The sequence below is a fragment of the Oncorhynchus kisutch genome, unplaced genomic scaffold (assembly GCF_002021735.2).
Source record: "Oncorhynchus kisutch isolate 150728-3 unplaced genomic scaffold, Okis_V2 scaffold1213, whole genome shotgun sequence".
NCBI classification, from domain to species: Eukaryota; Metazoa; Chordata; class Actinopteri; order Salmoniformes; family Salmonidae; genus Oncorhynchus; species Oncorhynchus kisutch.
Window position 1 is genome coordinate 27,392 of NW_022263158.1, and position 18,001 is coordinate 45,392.

The 18,001-nt window shown below is 40.2% G+C and overlaps 5 non-coding genes across 5 annotated transcripts; all 5 read right to left on the reverse strand.

The window, feature by feature from the left end:
* Window positions 1-13,155: 13,155 nt before the first annotated feature.
* Window positions 13,156-13,228, reverse strand: trnai-uau (transfer RNA isoleucine (anticodon UAU)). Its single transcript has one exon. It is a non-coding gene; the product is annotated as a tRNA-Ile (tRNA).
* A 914-nt stretch (window positions 13,229-14,142) lies between these two features.
* Window positions 14,143-14,215, reverse strand: trnav-uac (transfer RNA valine (anticodon UAC)). Its single transcript has one exon. It is a non-coding gene; the product is annotated as a tRNA-Val (tRNA).
* Window positions 14,216-15,147: 932 nt separating this feature from the next.
* trnav-uac (transfer RNA valine (anticodon UAC)) lies at window positions 15,148-15,220 on the reverse strand. The gene has a single exon. It is a non-coding gene; the product is annotated as a tRNA-Val (tRNA).
* A 932-nt stretch (window positions 15,221-16,152) lies between these two features.
* Window positions 16,153-16,225, reverse strand: trnav-uac (transfer RNA valine (anticodon UAC)). Its single transcript has one exon. It is a non-coding gene; the product is annotated as a tRNA-Val (tRNA).
* Window positions 16,226-17,139: 914 nt separating this feature from the next.
* On the reverse strand, window positions 17,140-17,212 carry trnav-uac (transfer RNA valine (anticodon UAC)). Its single transcript has one exon. It is a non-coding gene; the product is annotated as a tRNA-Val (tRNA).
* Between the last annotated feature and the right edge of the window lie 789 nt (window positions 17,213-18,001).

Below are 18,001 nucleotides of genomic sequence, written 5' to 3' on the forward strand. Positions count from 1 at the left end.
ATACTAATGTTGTAGAATTACATAATCAACATCTGAACATACTTACGTTAAACATTAATTGAGCCACTGAGTAATAGATAAGCTGTACACTAGGTACGGGGCGAAGGGTGTGGTCGATGTAAGACGGGAGTGGTGTTCTAACCAAATTATTTAGTTATTTTAATTCATTTATACAAGTACTTCCCGGGTATTGATTTTGGTTTGATTGTTCAGATAACATCATTGAAATTAAACAGGAGGTCAAGGTATACTAACATTAGAATCTGTTTTCATTATGGAGAACTATGAAAGGCCCGCAGAGTGGATTGCAGGCTGAGGTTTTTATGTTAAAGGGACAGTGCACATTTATCACAGTTGTGTGTGTCTGTCTAATGGCTGGGTATTTAAGAAGTATTTTTGGGAGAAAATTTGGAGAAACACGAATAAGACATGAAACATCGAGACAAATTATTTGAGTTTGAGGGGATTATCATAATTATTAGGTTTTGTTTTTGTAGTAAATGTTTGGGTTAAGGGGATTTCCATGTTCCCAGAGACATGATATTTTAAAGAGGCACGCTCACATATGGAACCTTTATGAGTTTTTTATTTTATGAGTTTTAATTACACAAGTGATTTTTATTTTATTTTAAGGATAAAGGGTTCTTTAATATGTCTAATATGGTATGGAACACGAATGTGGGGGGATGGTGTAACCCGTGACCGGATTTCATGGCTCTCTCGGGTGGTCTGATCAGCCACAAGGGGGTGCCATTTGAATAATACATTTGTGGTCATGGGTAATACTGTTTAAAAATAAAAATAAAAAATAAATAATATTTTTTTTAAATTTAATTTTTTTAAGGTAACTTAATTATAGTGGAGTTTACTTAACCTATATAAAGACTTTAGTAATTGCCACCATAGACATGTTTTTCTAAAAATAAAAATCCATGAGTTTAGATAAAGCCAAACAGTGAGACATTTAGTTAAAATGTGGAAACATGGGAAAAGGCAGACAGATGAGCCCTCCCCCGCACTGCAGAGACCTTGACGGTTGGAGAGCAGAGAGGAGAAGTTTTAGAAGGGAGCCAGGACGAGCAAAGATAACGGAGTGTGTAGATAACAGTCACTGAGTGGAGACAAAAGGGAGAATTGGACATGTGGAAATTAAAGGGGCGCTCCTACATGATAATGTCAGAACAGAAGGATAATATACTAATCTTACCTAAGTCATTATTTAGAGTAGGTAAGGTTGTTACCTGGGCATAGCCAGGTATCAAAAGGGGGATAGGTAAATTGTGGTCTAGGATAGGATGGGGCCTATTGGATAAGAAACTAATATTTTTTAAAATGTAGTTAACAAATGGGCATAGAAGTTAAAGATAGAATCAGATAAAACATGAGAAACTGTTTGTTAACCAAGCCTGTATGTCCAGCATTTTATGCATTATAGGTGAACTGCAGGTGAAGTCACTCAATCCAGTCCCAGAGGCTTGTTGGGGGGACCATACCAAGGTCTCCTGGTGGCAGCTAGCTGAAAGAGCTACCCGGATTCATATCGCACGGTGGGAGGGTAAGACACACTGACACTATCGAACAATAAACAGTGTTCGAGAGGAGAACTGGAATTAACAGAATTCCGGGGGCCATCTCTCGAATGAAGAAAATCCTCCCTGTCCTGTCACCCCTGTTTTTGTTCATAGAAGTGAAGATGTGTCTGGCTCTTGCTAAGTGATGTGTTCTCGGGGAAAGGGTGGGGCTTCACATGGAAGCTGTTTGTCTGAGCGGTCTTATCGTGGGTGACATCCCAAATAACACAGCTCCGGATGAATCAGTACCCGAAGCCTCAGCTGGTTTGACCACCCTGGATCACGGGTTGACAGAAAACACTGGGGTGGATACTTCTGATTAATTGGGTTTGATAATATGTTTAGAAAATGGGGAAAATATTATGATCACTGTATTATGGGCTACATTCACCTGTGTGACTGTTTTAGTTTTATGGGGCTGTTGTCTAACTCCCTGTCTATGAGGCCTTATTTCCAGGACTCTGGAGAAATCGATGGAAATAGATGGTGATGTACCAGCGGATTCCAGGTTCTGACCCGTGGAATGCTGAATGTATGTCTACAGAACAAGTGGACGAAAATTATAAATGAAATTATATTAAATTGGGAGGGTGTCCGTATGGGGATTACAGGATAACCGACTTGGGACAGTTCTGGGATTGGAAGAGAGGGTATCCTTATAGCATAGGGGATCCCACAAAGGTGGATAGGCTTTTCATGATATGGGAAAACCTGGGAGCACTGTTGAACTTTGTAAAGGTGATGAAATCTTGCTAACCATCAAAACTATTAAGCTCTCTGATGCAGGCACTTACACCCTCGGACTACAAAGGACCGGGACAGACACGATGGGTGTGTTTTCTATTAAGGTGCTGCCAAAACCAGAGGTCCCAGATGAACCAGGGCCAGACACACTCCTCTACCACCCCTGGACCGAACCTGCCACCACTGTATTAAAAAATCCCATTCAGGTAATTAATGTTAGACTATTCAGCTATTGATCAATTAGGCACTGAGACTGGTGTTATTGGTAGGGACAATTTGTGGCTTTCTTATGAGGTACAGTTAAGACCCTGAAAAGAAAGGACTACATGAGTTACATGAAACATTGGTCATGATGGACCTGTTCTGGCTACACACCCATTTGCTATAGGAGAAGGAGAGGGGTGGTTGTGTATTCTGAGAGGTTTATACCTGGTTGAGGCCAATTCAACTCTCTGTTCCTCTTTGAGCCTTGTGTTTCCTACAGTACCTCCTCATCGGGCCCCTTGGGGTGTTGAGGCATATGGGGGCAATTACAGTTGCATCACGGGTACAGGTAATGGCATTGATTATGGGAGATTGCCTGAAGCTGATTGCAGTAGTAACATAACCATTAATTCCACTTGGCCAGTTACAGGCCTAAACCAAACTAGTGGTCTGGCTGATGTGTGGTGGATCTGTGGACCCAAAAGAGTGCTGAGACCCATTCTTAGAGGAGACTGGCAAGGTACGTGTGCTCTGACCAGTTTGATAATTCCACTGACCATTGTTGATGTTACTGCTGAACAGCTGTTGGGTTCTGTATCCAGGGGACCTGAAAACATTCCATCCCATGGGAGACATAGAAGTAGTGCTCCATGGACAGAGGATGTAGTTGACATACACACTAACCTGTTGGGAGTGCCGGTGGGGGTTCCTCATGAGCTTCAGGCCTTGGGCAGGAATGATGGATTATAGGTCCAGCCATAGTGGATGCAAGACAGACTGCATGGATTCATTACATCTACTATGATCAACAGCGTTTTGTTAATTACCCCCGTGATGCACTCACTGGTATGTCTGAACAGTTTGAGGCCACATCTAGGGTTGCCAGACAGAATAGACTTGCTTTGGATATGCTTCTTGCCAGTCAGGGGGGCGTATGCAAGATGTTCGGTGAACAATGTTGCACGTATATTCCTAATAACACCAGTCCAGATAGTAGTATATCTAAGGCCCTTAGTGGGCTTGATGCACTATCTGCTGAGATGAGGACCATGGCGGGGGTGGAGGAGTCTGGCCTGTTCTCTTGAGTGGGAGCCTGGTTTTGGTAAGTACACTAGAATGGTGGTTACTGGATTTCTGACCCTAATTTTTGTTATTGACGTGTTGTGCTGCTTGCATCATACCGTGTTTAAGAAGTCTGTTACAGATGTGGTGAAGGCTTCAGGCATGATGATGCCTTTGCTTGATGCTCCAGTTGGAGATGCTGATACTGAAGCATGCTTTCAGGGGAGGATGAGACTGACTGAGGATGACCCATGGTATGCTGTGGGCGAGGTAGTAGAATAAATCTTACACCACCACAGTTCCTTGTTATACATCTTTATGATGGGTTTTCTTTCCAGTATGTTTGTTCTCCCTGTTGTGAAGGTTTTGAGTCCCTGGGTGGCATGAAGCCCAACTGGTGCAGGATAGGAGTAGCTGAGAGGACCAGATGGTTTATAATAATGCTTTGCTTTGTTTTACTCTGTTTTCCATGACCAAAGTTTTATCCGGTATCTTACATGTCAATAAACAATAAAGTGTTATCCTGTTTTTGCTAAGTGACACCCTTGTGGGTGTCAAAAGGGGGACTTAAATTTCACACATTTTTTTTAATGTTCTGTTTTTGAATGAGCTGTTCTCTTTTGACATGAAGGTATTTTAAACTCTGTGACTGTTATATGATTCATTGCTGAATTTTTGTTCACACCCTGGGGGGTGTGAAAAAGAGGGATTATTGGTTCCTGTGTTTTACATTATAGCCATTACCATATATATGATTGAATATTATCTGCTGTTGGCTGTGTTGATGTATGCAAGTGTTATGCAACATAGCTGACTTGAAACATTGTTAAAAGTGTCAGGGCCAGGGGACTTTCTCATGCTGGAAAAATACAGAAGGGAGGGCACATTCAGAGCGTGGGGTTGCGAGAACAAGCGTTTTTTTTGTTGTTAGATAACAGGAGCCAGGTGCGTGATAACGGTATGGAGCATGAGAGCCTGGCTGCAACTTCTCTTATGACATTCCAGAATCGCATTGCAGTAGATATGCTACTGGCGGAGAAAGGTGGAGCTTGTACTATGTTTGGTGAACAGTGTTGCACTTTCATCCCTAATAACACAGCCTCCGATGGTAGCTTGACCATGGCCCTAGAAGGTTTGAGGACGCTTAATGGTAAAATGAAATCTCATTCTGGGATGGATACCTCGATGTGGGACTCCTGGATGAGTGCGTTTGTAAATATAAAACCCTTGGTGTCCATCCAATTTGGTATCCATCCCCAGAATGAGATTTCATTTTACCCATCTGAGCGTTCCTCAAAACCTTCTAGGAGCCATGGTCAAAGCTACCATCGGAGGCTGCGTTATTAGGGATGAAAGGTGCCAAACCACCTTTCTCCGCCAGCTAGCATATCTGACTGGCAATTGGCGATCTGGGAATGTCATAAGAGAGTTGCAGCCAGGCTCTCCATGCTCCACTATCCAGTTATCACGCACCTGGCTCCTGTTATCTTAACAACAACAACAAAAAAACGCGTTGTTCTCGCAACCCCACGCTCTGAATGTGCCCTCCCTTCTGTATTTTTCCAGCATGAGAAAGGTCCCCTGTCCTGACACTTTTAACAATGTTTCAAGTCAGCTATGTTGCATAACACTTGCATACATCAACACAAAGCCAACAGCAGATAATATTCAATCATATATATGGTAATGGCTATAATGTAAAACACAGGAACCAATAATCCCTCTTTTTCACACCCCCCAGGGTGTGAACAAAAATTCAGCAATGAATCATATAACAGTCACAGAGTTTAAAATACCTTCATGTCAAAAGAGAACAGCTCATTCAAAAACAGAACATTAAAAAAAAAAATGTGTGAAATTTAAGTCCCCCTTTTGACACCCACAAGGGTGTCACTTAGCAAAAACAGGATAACACTTTATTGTTTATTGACATGTAAGATACCGGATAAAACTTTGGTCATGGAAAACAGAGTAAAACAAAGCAAAGCATTATTATAAACCATCTGGTCCTCTCAGCTACTCCTATCCTGCACCAGTTGGGCTTCATGCCACCCAGGGACTCAAAACCTTCACAACAGGGAGAACAAACATACTGGAAAGAAAACCCATCATAAAGATGTATAACAAGGAACTGTGGTGGTGTAAGATTTATTCTACTACCTCGCCCACAGCATACCATGGGTCATCCTCAGTCAGTCTCATCCTCCCCTGAAAGCATGCTTCAGTATCAGCATCTCCAACTGGAGCATCACGCAAAGGCATCATCATGCCTGAAGCCTTCACCACATCTGTAACAGACTTCTTAAAACACGGTATGATGCAAGCAGCACAACACGTCAAATAACAAAAATTAGGGTCAGAAATCCAGTAACCACCATTCTAGTGTACTTACCAAAACCAGGCTCCCACTCAAGAGAACAGGCCAGACTCCTCCACCCCCGCCATGGTCCTCATCTCAGCAGATAGTGCATCAAGCCCACTAAGGGCCTTAGATATACTACCATCTGGACTGGTGTTATTAGGAATATACGTGCAACATTGTTCACCGAACATCTTGCATACGCCCCCCTGACTGGCAAGAAGCATATCCAAAGCAAGTCTATTCTGTCTGGCAACCCTAGATGTGGCCTCAAACTGTTCAGACATACCAGTGAGTGCATCACGGGGGTAATTAACAAAACGCTGTTGATCATAGTAGATGTAATGAATCCATGCAGTCTGTCTTGCATCCACTATGGCTGGACCTATAATCCATCATTCCTGCCCAAGGCCTGAAGCTCATGAGGAACCCCCACCGGCACTCCCAACAGGTTAGTGTGTATGTCAACTACATCCTCTGTCCATGGAGCACTACTTCTATGTCTCCCATGGGATGGAATGTTTTCAGGTCCCCTGGATACAGAACCCAACAACTGTTCAGCAGTAACATCAACAATGGTCAGTGGAATTATCAAACTGGTCAGAGCACACGTACCTTGCCAGTCTCCTCTAAGAATGGGTCTCAGCACTCTTTTGGGTCCACAGATCCACCACACATCAGCCAGACCACTAGTTTGGTTTAGGCCTGTAACTGGCCAAGTGGAATTAATGGTTATGTTACTACTGCAATCAGCTTCAGGCAATCTCCCATAATCAATGCCATTACCTGTACCCGTGATGCAACTGTAATTGCCCCCATATGCCTCAACACCCCAAGGGGCCCGATGAGGAGGTACTGTAGGAAACACAAGGCTCAAAGAGGAACAGAGAGTTGAATTGGCCTCAACCAGGTATAAACCTCTCAGAATACACAACCACCCCTCTCCTTCTCCTATAGCAAATGGGTGTGTAGCCAGAACAGGTCCATCATGACCAATGTTTCATGTAACTCATGTAGTCCTTTCTTTTCAGGGTCTTAACTGTACCTCATAAGAAAGCCACAAATTGTCCCTACCAATAACACCAGTCTCAGTGCCTAATTGATCAATAGCTGAATAGTCTAACATTAATTACCTGAATGGGATTTTTTAATACAGTGGTGGCAGGTTCGGTCCAGGGGTGGTAGAGGAGTGTGTCTGGCCCTGGTTCATCTGGGACCTCTGGTTTTGGCAGCACCTTAATAGAAAACACACCCATCGTGTCTGTCCCGGTCCTTTGTAGTCCGAGGGTGTAAGTGCCTGCATCAGAGAGCTTAATAGTTTTGATGGTTAGCAAGATTTCATCACCTTTACAAAGTTCAACAGTGCTCCCAGGTTTTCCCATATCATGAAAACCTATCCACCTTTGTGGGATCCCCTATGCTATAAGGATACCCTCTCTTCCAATCCCAGAACTGTCCCAAGTCGGTTATCCTGTAATCCCCATACGGACACCCTCCCAATTTAATATAATTTCATTTATAATTTTCGTCCACTTGTTCTGTAGACATACATTCAGCATTCCACGGGTCAGAACCTGGAATCCGCTGGTACATCACCATCTATTTCCATCGATTTCTCCAGAGTCCTGGAAATAAGGCCTCATAGACAGGGAGTTAGACAACAGCCCCATAAAACTAAAACAGTCACACAGGTGAATGTAGCCCATAATACAGTGATCATAATATTTTCCCCATTTTCTAAACATATTATCAAACCCAATTAATCAGAAGTATCCACCCCAGTGTTTTCTGTCAACCCGTGATCCAGGGTGGTCAAACCAGCTGAGGCTTCGGGTACTGATTCATCCGGAGCTGTGTTATTTGGGATGTCACCCACGATAAGACCGCTCAGACAAACAGCTTCCATGTGAAGCCCCACCCTTTCCCCGAGAACACATCACTTAGCAAGAGCCAGACACATCTTCACTTCTATGAACAAAAACAGGGGTGACAGGACAGGGAGGATTTTCTTCATTCGAGAGATGGCCCCCGGAATTCTGTTAATTCCAGTTCTCCTCTCGAACACTGTTTATTGTTCGATAGTGTCAGTGTGTCTTACCCTCCCACCGTGCGATATGAATCCGGGTAGCTCTTTCAGCTAGCTGCCACCAGGAGACCTTGGTATGGTCCCCCCAACAAGCCTCTGGGACTGGATTGAGTGACTTCACCTGCAGTTCACCTATAATGCATAAAATGCTGGACATACAGGCTTGGTTAACAAACAGTTTCTCATGTTTGATCTGATTCTATCTTTAACTTCTATGCCCATTTGTTAACTACATTTTTAAAAATATTAGTTTCTTATCCAATAGGCCCCATCCTATCCTAGACCACAATTTACCTATCCCCCTTTTGATACCTGGCTATGCCCAGGTAACAACCTTACCTACTCTAAATAATGACTTAGGTAAGATTAGTATATTATCCTTCTGTTCTGACATTATCATGTAGGAGCGCCCCTTTAATTTCCCACATGTCCAATTCTCCCTTTTGTCTCCACTCAGTGACTGTTATCTACACACTCCGTTATCTTTGCTCGTCCTGGCTCCCTTCTAAAACTTCTCCTCTCTGCTCTCCAACCGTCAAGGTCTCTGCAGTGCGGGGGAGGGCTCATCTGTCTGCCTTTTCCCATGTTTCCACATTTTAACTAAATGTCCCACTGTTTGGCTTTATCTAAACTCATGGATTTTTATTTTTAGAAAAACATGTCTATGGTGGCAATTACTAAAGTCTTTATATAGGTTAAGTAAACTCCACTATAATTAAGTTACCTTAAAAAAAAAAAATTCAAAAAAAATATTTATTTTATTTTTTATTTTTATTTTAAACAGTATTACCCATGACCACAAATGTATTATTCAAATGGCACCCCCTTGTGGCTGATCAGACCACCCGAGAGAGCCATGAAATCCGGTCACGGGTTACACCATCCCCCCACATTCGTGTTCCATACCATATTAGACATATTAAAGAACCCTTTATCCTTAAAATAAAATAAAAATTACTTGTGTAATTAAAACTCATAAAATAAAAAACTCATAAAGGTTCCATATGTGAGCGTGCCTCTTTAAAATATCATGTCTCTGGGAACATGGAAATCCCCTTAACCCAAACATTTACTACAAAAACAAAACCTAATAATTATGATAATCCCCTCAAACTCAAATAATTTGTCTCGATGTTTCATGTCTTATTCGTGTTTCTCCAAATTTTCTCCCAAAAATACTTCTTAAATACCCAGCCATTAGACAGACACACACAACTGTGATAAATGTGCACTGTCCCTTTAACATAAAAACCTCAGCCTGCAATCCACTCTGCGGGCCTTTCATAGTTCTCCATAATGAAAACAGATTCTAATGTTAGTATACCTTGACCTCCTGTTTAATTTCAATGATGTTATCTGAACAATCAAACCAAAATCAATACCCGGGAAGTACTTGTGTAAATGAATTAAAATAACTAAATAATTTGGTTAGAACACCACTCCCGTCTTACATCGACCACACCCTTCGCCCCGTACCTAGTGTACAGCTTATCTATTACTCAGTGGCTCAATTAATGTTTAACGTAAGTATGTTCAGATGTTGATTATGTAATTCTACAACATTAGTATAGTTCAAACCTCATAATATAAATCCGCAAAAAGAAATTTGCGTTAATAGAGTTTAACACTCTTTCCAACAGTCATGCACCCCCCTCAATATTCTATGATATAACTCTCATCAGCAAGCCTGCGACTTTTTCAACATTCTCACCGGTTCCAGCTCCAACTGAAACACCTCATGTACCACACTCGCTTTGTCCCCGACCTCATTCATATCGATATTAGTCCCCGACTGAATATCAAGCGTGTTTCATGCACAGGATTTGATTCTTACAAATCTTCATTTACGCCAGTAAGCAGACCAGTGGGAGACGCAATGGCCCCGCCTTCTGTTCATTCTCTGTTTGGTCCCTTGGTTCTTAAATACATGGCTTTTATTTCTTTCAACTTCCTTGTCTCTGGCCTCCTGCTACGTCCCTCTCAACTCACATTCCATTGTTTTCAGCTGGGCCCCTGTTGGCGGCCACCCCCCTAGATAACCTGCTTGTGTCCATCTTAACTTCAATCCCTCCCAAACTTTCTTTATAGGCGTCCATCGTTCCTTTCCCCCTGATCTATATTCAATTTTTTGTTCTAGGAACTCATTAAACCTCAGCTTTGGAGTATTGGGAGTCGCCATTGTGAATTTGCTTTAAACGTAATTTAATTTAATTCAATCGGAATTTAATCGTAGTTTTAATCGAAATTCTCTCCTTCTATCTGAATATAGTTAGCATATACTTCGCCCGACGTTGATTAATACCCACGATGTATTCGAAGAGACACTATTGCTCGTGCTCTGCCTTATCTCAGAGCTTCTCCTTCGTATATTCAGGTTGAGAAAAACCGCATGGGTTTGTATAGCATTATGGAGCGCACAACCAAGGGATCTATTCGACTATTTAGTCTCAATATTTAAATATTATATTCAGATATTATTTCAATTATACATCAGTCATTTCATTCCTGATTATACATTTATACATGTACCTATTAACATAGGTACATAGGTACAATATAGAAGTTTCGGATTTATCCAATATCCCTTATTATAATTCTCTCTCTCTCCCTCTATCTAACCACCAACAATCTTAATGGAAACAATTACAACCACATTGCATTTTAACATAACATAACATAACAGTTACAAATAGACAAAACAAGACAAAACAGCACGTTACATCTCTGACCCCTGAAAGCCGATCCTTATCAGTGAATTTCTATCAGACTGAGCCGTACCGGACCACAGGATAAAATTACAATTTATCCCCCTCGGCGCCAGATTTGAAGAATAGTAATTAGCTATCCCCTACTGATCTCTATTCCTGATCCCTATCGAGCTGACCCCTATCAGAATTATTACACATGTCCGACCCCTATCGGTGAATCTCTATCAGACTGAGCCGTACCGGGTCACGGGATAAAATTACAATTTATCCCCTCGGTGCCAGATTTGAAGAATAGTAATTAGCTATCCCCTACTGATCTCTATTCCCGACCCCTATCGGAACTATCACACATGTCCGACCCCTATCGGTGAATCTCTATCAGACTGAGCCGTACCGGGTCACGGGATAAAATTACAATTTATCCCCTCGGTGCCAGATTTGAAGAATAGTAATTAGCTATCCCCTACTGATCTCTGTTCCCGACCCCTATCGGAACTATCACACATGTCCGACCCCTATCGGTGAATCTCTATCAGACTGAGCCGTACCGGGTCACGGGATAAAATTACAATTTATCCCCTCGGTGCCAGATTTGAAGAATAGTAATTAGCTATCCCCTACTGATCTCTATTCCCGACCCCTATCGGAACTATCAAAGACAAAACAGTGATCACTCATCATTGAAAGCTAGCAGACTGTGCTGACCGGACTGATATCTCATCAATGATTTAAATCACACCGGCCGTCGCCGGTTCGTTACTACATATGTTCACATACACTGTTATTTCGACTCGTCAGCAAATTATAAATTTACACAAGAATTCATACTTACTCGGAAAAACTGATAAAAATTTGGAGAGACTATTCGACAATATGCAAAGTTTGATTTAACAGGCTTTTGCTTACCTTATTTTTTTTTATGGTGCACCTTGAAATCAGTTTTCCGAGTTGAGCAGAATTGTTGCCCTCCCCCGAAAGTCTTCACCCGTCTTTCTTATTTATTTAATGAATCGTCCTTTCCCCAATTCGCCTTCTCCACACCCAAATCAACTCACTTCGACTGGATCGTTAGTAAACTATACTCTGCTACCATTTCTGTTAGTAATTAGATATGTAGACGGACGAGTCGGTCAAGGATCGATTCAGACAAGGTGGTAAATTGTATGACAAGCTACAGTTTATTCAGAGTGAAGATATCTAGAACAGCGTAATTACGGCTCTCCCGCTGGTTCGTACGGAAGCGCAGACGAAGAAGAGGCCGTTACAATCAGTACACCACTATTATATAGAAAAGAAAGTAGGTTGATTCTGGAAGATCGGATCTTTGGATTGGTTCAGCTGGGGTGTAGTCTGTAGTCTTCCGCCATTGGCTCAGTAGTCTGTCCGTCATCGTAGAATCCTCTTCGGGCATTCAACGTTCAGAGACAACGGAGATCATGTGTGTGCGCTGGTTTTGGCCATTAGTGTAATGCGGGAGCTATCCTGTAGGGGACCCCACAGGCTCAACTCTGAGTTGTAGCCCCCCTTAACAATAGTTTGGTCTCCTACATAAGAATTAGCATTTCTCTACATTACTGAATGTATCAATGAGTGCTGTTTACACAGAGGTTCAAACCAGGGACCTTTTGCATGTTTCTATCAGTTTTTCAACCACAGACCTTTCGCATGTAAGGTGAACGTGATAACCATTACACTACAGAAACTGCTGCATTAATTACCAGCAAGGAGTAAACCGCATTTTACAAATATTTATTGCATGTATTCGAATTTCCAAAGTAAGGCATTTATTAGAACAACTATTCTCTGTTACAAATACAGTACTTAATGGATTTGTCATAGAGAACTGTTTCCGCCCAGCTTCGAATCGGGGACCATTCGTGTGTAAAGCAAACTTGATAACTACTAAACTAGAGAAACTGCTGCTAGAATTATTACTGTGGAGTAAACCAAATTTTACATATATTCATCGCACTAATTCGAAATTCCAACATAATGCATTTATGAAAATTCTCTGTTACAAATACAGTACTTCTCACATGTGTCAGAGACGTCTGTTTCCGCCCAGCATCGAAAAGTATACATTTTGCGTCTTAAGTGAACTTGATAACCACTACGCTATGGAATCTTTTGATTCCCAAAAGAAGGCATTAATGAAAAATAGAATTTTCAGTTTCAACTATGGTACTTACTGAATGTATCAATGAGTGCTGTTTACACAGAGGTTCAAACCAGGGACCTTTTGCATGTTAAGTGCACGTGATAACAGCTACACTACAGAAACTTCTGCTTGAGATACCTGCAAGAAGTACACTTAATTTTCTTATAGTCAGTGCATGTATTTGAATTTCCAAAATAAGGTATTTATGAAAGCAACTCATCTCTTTTATAAATACACAACTTACTGCATGTGTCAAAGATGACTGTTTGCGCTCGGTTTCGAACCAGGGACCTTTCGCGTATAAAGCGAACGTGATAACCACTACACTACAGAAACTGATGCAAGTGTTATCAGCAAGGAGTAACCCAAATTTTACAGATATTCATTGCATGTATTCCAATTTCCAAAAAAAGCCATTCATGAGAACATATATTCTCTGTTGTTGATACAGCACTAACTGCATGTGTCAAAGATCACTGTTTCTATCAGTTTTTCAACCACAGACCTTTCGCATGTAAGGTGAACGTGATAACCATTACACTACAGAAACTGCTGCATTAATTACCAGCAAGGAGTAAACCGCATTTTACAAATATTTATTGCATGTATTCGAATTTCCAAAGTAAGGCATTTATTAGAACAACTATTCTCTGTTACAAATACAGTACTTAATGGATTTGTCATAGAGAACTGTTTCCACCCAGCTTCGAATCGGGGACCATTCATGTGTAAAGCAAACTTGATAACTACTAAACTAGAGAAACTGCTGCTAGAATTATTACTGTGGAGTAAACCAAATTTTACATATATTCATCGCACGAATTCGAAATTCCAACATAATGCATTTATGAAAATTCTCTGTTACAAATACAGTACTTCTCACATGTGTCAGAGACGTCTGTTTACGCCCAGCATCGAAAAGTATACATTTTGCGTCTTAAGTGAACTTGAATCTTTTGATTCCCAAAAGAAGGCATTAATGAAAAATTGAATTTTCAGTTTCAACTATGGTACTTACTGAATGTATCAATGAGTGCTGTTTACACAGAGGTTCAAACCAGGGACCTTTTGCATGTTAAGTGCACGTGATAACAGCTACACTACAGAAACTTCTGCTTGAGATACCTGCAAGAAGTAAACTTAATTTTCTTATAGTCAGTGCATGTATTTGAATTTCCAAAATAAGGTATTTATGAAAGCAACTCATCTCTTTTATAAATACACAACTTACTGCATGTGTCAAAGATGACTGTTTCCGCCCGGTTTCGAACCAGGGACCTTTCGCGTGTAAAGCGAACGTGATAACCACTACACTACAGAAACTGATGCAAGTGTTATCAGCAAGGAGTAACCCAAATTTTACAGATATTCATTGCATGTATTCCAATTTCCAAAAAAAGCCATTCATGAGAACATATATTCTCTGTTGTTGATACAGCACTAACTGCATGTGTCAAAGATCACTGTTTCTATCAGTTTTTCAACCACAGACCTTTCGCATGTAAGGTGAACGTGATAACCATTACACTACAGAAACTGCTGCATTAATTACCAGCAAGGAGTAAACCGCATTTTACAAATATTTATTGCATGTATTCGAATTTCCAAAGTAAGGCATTTATTAGAACAACTATTCTCTGTTACAAATACAGTACTTAATGGATTTGTCATAGAGAACTGTTTCCGCCCAGCTTCGAATCGGGGACCATTCGTGTGTAAAGCAAACTTGATAACTACTAAACTAGAGAAACTGCTGCTAGAATTATTACTGTGGAGTAAACCAAATTTTACATATATTCATCGCACGAATTCGAAATTCCAACATAATGCATTTATGAAAATTCTCTGTTACAAATACAGTACTTCTCACATGTGTCAGAGACGTCTGTTTCCGCCCAGCATCGAAAAGTATACATTTTGCGTCTTAAGTGAACTTGATAACCACTACGCTATGGAATCTTTTGATTCCCAAAAGAAGGCATTAATGAAAAATTGAATTTTCAGTTTCAACTATGGTACTTACTGAATGTATCAATGAGTGCTGTTTACACAGAGGTTCAAACCAGGGACCTTTTGCATGTTAAGTGCACGTGATAACAGCTACACTACAGAAACTTCTGCTTGAGATACCTGCAAGAAGTAAACTTAATTTTCTTATAGTCAGTGCATGTATTTGAATTTCCAAAATAAGGTATTTATGAAAGCAACTCATCTCTTTTATAAATACACAACTTACTGCATGTGTCAAAGATGACTGTTTCCGCCCGGTTTCGAACCAGGGACCTTTCGCGTGTAAAGCGAACGTGATAACCACTACACTACAGAAACTGATGCAAGTGTTATCAGCAAGGAGTAACCCAAATTTTACAGATATTCATTGCATGTATTCCAATTTCCAAAAAAAGCCATTCATGAGAACATATATTCTCTGTTGTTGATACAGCACTAACTGCATGTGTCAAAGATCACTGTTTCTATCAGTTTTTCAACCACAGACCTTTCGCATGTAAGGTGAACGTGATAACCATTACACTACAGAAACTGCTGCATTAATTACCAGCAAGGAGTAAACCGCATTTTACAAATATTTATTGCATGTATTCGAATTTCCAAAGTAAGGCATTTATTAGAACAACTATTCTCTGTTACAAATACAGTACTTAATGGATTTGTCATAGAGAACTGTTTCCGCCCAGCTTCGAATCGGGGACCATTCATGTGTAAAGCAAACTTGATAACTACTAAACTAGAGAAACTGCTGCTAGAATTATTACTGTGGAGTAAACCAAATTTTACATATATTCATCGCACGAATTCGAAATTCCAACATAATGCATTTATGAAAATTCTCTGTTACAAATACAGTACTTCTCACATGTGTCAGAGACGTCTGTTTCCGCCCAGCATCGAAAAGTATACATTTTGCGTCTTAAGTGAACTTGATAACCACTACGCTATGGAATCTTTTGATTCCCAAAAGAAGGCATTAATGAAAAATTGAATTTTCAGTTTCAACTATGGTACTTACTGAATGTATCAATGAGTGCTGTTTACACAGAGGTTCAAACCAGGGACCTTTTGCATGTTAAGTGCACGTGATAACAGCTACACTACAGAAACTTCTGCTTGAGATACCTGCAAGAAGTAAACTTAATTTTCTTATAGTCAGTGCATGTATTTGAATTTCCAAAATAAGGTATTTATGAAAGCAACTCATCTCTTTTATAAATACACAACTTACTGCATGTGTCAAAGATGACTGTTTCCGCCCGGTTTCGAACCAGGGACCTTTCGCGTGTAAAGCGAACGTGATAACCACTACACTACAGAAACTGATGCAAGTGTTATCAGCAAGGAGTAACCCAAATTTTACAGATATTCATTGCATGTATTCCAATTTCCAAAAAAAGCCATTCATGAGAACATATATTCTCTGTTGTTGATACAGCACTAACTGCATGTGTCAAAGATCACTGTTTCTATCAGTTTTTCAACCACAGACCTTTCGCATGTAAGGTGAACGTGATAACCATTACACTACAGAAACTGCTGCATTAATTACCAGCAAGGAGTAAACCGCATTTTACAAATATTTATTGCATGTATTCGAATTTCCAAAGTAAGGCATTTATTAGAACAACTATTCTCTGTTACAAATACAGTACTTAATGGATTTGTCATAGAGAACTGTTTCCGCCCAGCTTCGAATCGGGGACCATTCATGTGTAAAGCAAACTTGATAACTACTAAACTAGAGAAACTGCTGCTAGAATTATTACTGTGGAGTAAACCAAATTTTACATATATTCATCGCACGAATTCGAAATTCCAACATAATGCATTTATGAAAATTCTCTGTTACAAATACAGTACTTCTCACATGTGTCAGAGACGTCTGTTTACGCCCAGCATCGAAAAGTATACATTTTGCGTCTTAAGTGAACTTGAATCTTTTGATTCCCAAAAGAAGGCATTAATGAAAAATTGAATTTTCAGTTTCAACTATGGTACTTACTGAATGTATCAATGAGTGCTGTTTACACAGAGGTTCAAACCAGGGACCTTTTGCATGTTAAGTGCACGTGATAACAGCTACACTACAGAAACTTCTGCTTGAGATACCTGCAAGAAGTAAACTTAATTTTCTTATAGTCAGTGCATGTATTTGAATTTCCAAAATAAGGTATTTATGAAAGCAACTCATCTCTTTTATAAATACACAACTTACTGCATGTGTCAAAGATGACTGTTTCCGCCCGGTTTCGAACCAGGGACCTTTCGCGTGTAAAGCGAACGTGATAACCACTACACTACAGAAACTGATGCAAGTGTTATCAGCAAGGAGTAACCCAAATTTTACAGATATTCATTGCATGTATTCCAATTTCCAAAAAAAGCCATTCATGAGAACATATATTCTCTGTTGTTGATACAGCACTAACTGCATGTGTCAAAGATCACTGTTTCTATCAGTTTTTCAACCACAGACCTTTCGCATGTAAGGTGAACGTGATAACCATTACACTACAGAAACTGCTGCATTAATTACCAGCAAGGAGTAAACCGCATTTTACAAATATTTATTGCATGTATTCGAATTTCCAAAGTAAGGCATTTATTAGAACAACTATTCTCTGTTACAAATACAGTACTTAATGGATTTGTCATAGAGAACTGTTTCCGCCCAGCTTCGAATCGGGGACCATTCATGTGTAAAGCAAACTTGATAACTACTAAACTAGAGAAACTGCTGCTAGAATTATTACTGTGGAGTAAACCAAATTTTACATATATTCATCGCACGAATTCGAAATTCCAACATAATGCATATATGAAAATTCTCTGTTACAAATACAGTACTTCTCACATGTGTCAGAGACGTCTGTTTACGCCCAGCATCGAAAAGTATACATTTTGCGTCTTAAGTGAACTTGAATCTTTTGATTCCCAAAAGAAGGCATTAATGAAAAATAGAATTTTCAGTTTCAACTATGGTACTTACTGAATGTATCAATGAGTGCTGTTTACACAGAGGTTCAAACCAGGGACCTTTTGCATGTTAAGTGCACGTGATAACAGCTACACTACAGAAACTTCTGCTTGAGATAC